Source organism: Bos indicus, chromosome 1 (assembly GCF_029378745.1).
Source record: "Bos indicus isolate NIAB-ARS_2022 breed Sahiwal x Tharparkar chromosome 1, NIAB-ARS_B.indTharparkar_mat_pri_1.0, whole genome shotgun sequence".
NCBI lineage: Eukaryota > Metazoa > Chordata > Mammalia > Artiodactyla > Bovidae > Bos > Bos indicus.
The window spans coordinates 144,149,731-144,151,577 of NC_091760.1; positions in this window are offsets into that span (position 1 = coordinate 144,149,731).

The following is a 1,847-nucleotide window of genomic DNA, read 5'->3' on the forward strand; positions in this document are numbered from 1 at the left end:
GGCTTGTGGATAGTCATCCTCTCCTGGTAGAGGGAGCGGGGACAAGAGCACTAATGCCATAGGATCAGGGGCCCCGCCCTTATGATCTCACTTAATCTTACTGTCTCAGTCCAAATACAGAACACTGGGGTTTCAGCACCTCCACATATGGATCTGAGGGACACCGTTCCGTCCACAGCTGTGCTTAGGTATAAAACACATTTAGGATCTAGGCTGTGCGTACATGTGTGTGTGCTAAGTCACTTCAGCTGTGTCCAACTCTTTGCGATCCTATGGGCTGTAGCCCACCAGGCTCCTCTGTCCATGGGATTCTCCAGGCAAGAGTACTGGAGTGGGTTGCCATTTCCTTCTCCAGGGGATCTTCCTGACCCAGAGATTGAACCCAGGTCTCCCACATTGCAGGCAGATTCTTTACCAACTGAGCCACAAGGGAAGCCCAAGAATACTGGAGGGGGTAGTCTATCCCTCCTCCAGCAGATCTTCCTAACCCAGGAATCGAGTTGGGGTCTCCCTCATTGCAGGGGGATTCTTTACCGGCTAAGGCACCAGGGAAGTCCCAGGATCTAGGTTATGGTCAAAATTAAAAGTTATTTGCAGACTTGAAAGCGTGCCAGGGTCTTCTGTGTGTGTGAGACTTCCCTTCATTTTACTAGGTGGAAGCCCCCAAGATGGGGCTGAGCACCACTGTCCACAGGAAGTCAAAGAAGACCCTCTGTTGGGGTGGCTGGGATGGGGAGGATTTTTCTAGGGGGGACCTAGGGATAGTTCCTATTTGTCCTGCCTGGGGATCACTGTGTTTCTTCACTTGATCAGTTGTTGTCTTTTGGAAGCGTCTCAGCTGTTCCCTCCTCTCCAAGTGGGACTCTTAACTCATGCGCTAGGCTTATTACTTTCCACATGCCATTTAACCTCCTCCTTTTTAAAAGCTCTATTTTCTCTGTATGCTTGGCTTGGACGTTTCTTGCTAATCTGTCCTTCAGTTCATTCATCCTACCCATGTCTAATCCCCCGACAAACCCATTGCTGAATTCATTTCAGATGTTGCCTTTTTCACATGATTATCAGACATAGCTGGTGGGCATTTCCTTGACACACATTTATACAAGTGTGGTATGGCAATATCCATCCAGAATCTCAGATATATGCATGCCCTCTAACCCCAAAATCTTACTGCCAGAAATTTGACATCAGATAATACTTAGGAGTATGTGCAAAGCTGTGCAGTTTGCACTCCTGGAGCTGTTCTCGTGTAGGGGCTGAGTCTACAGTTGCCATGCTGGTGAAACTTGGGTGAAGCCAGAATTGGCCTGGGAGCTCCATGAAGGCTGTCCATCCAGTGTTGTGGATGGGGGCATTAGTGCTCTGGTTGATGGCCAGAGAAATGTCTGACTTGTGTTTCCAGGTCATATTGCTCAGAAAAATTGTCTGTGGTTGTGAGAGACTGGCTGTTCATCTGTACTCCCCTTGGGCAAACGGCGGAAAGGAGAGGAGCTGAGGATCGGGGGGTGGCACCGAGCCCCACCCCAGACCACCAGCCACACCCACACCCACTGCCTTTACTATTTTTTTTTAAACTGAGGTATAGTTGATTTATAATGTTAATTTCTGCTGTACAACAAAGTGATTAATACATATTCACACATTAAAAGTGAATTAGTTCTGTGTGAAAGTGAAAGTTGCTCAGTCGTGTCTGACTCTTTGTGACCCCATAGCCTATACAGTCCATGGAATTCTCCAGGCCAGAATACTGGAGTGGGTATCTTTTCCCTTCTCCAGGGGATCTTCCCAACCCAGGGATCGAACCCAGGTCTCCTGAATTACAGGCGGATTCTTTACCAGCTGAGCCA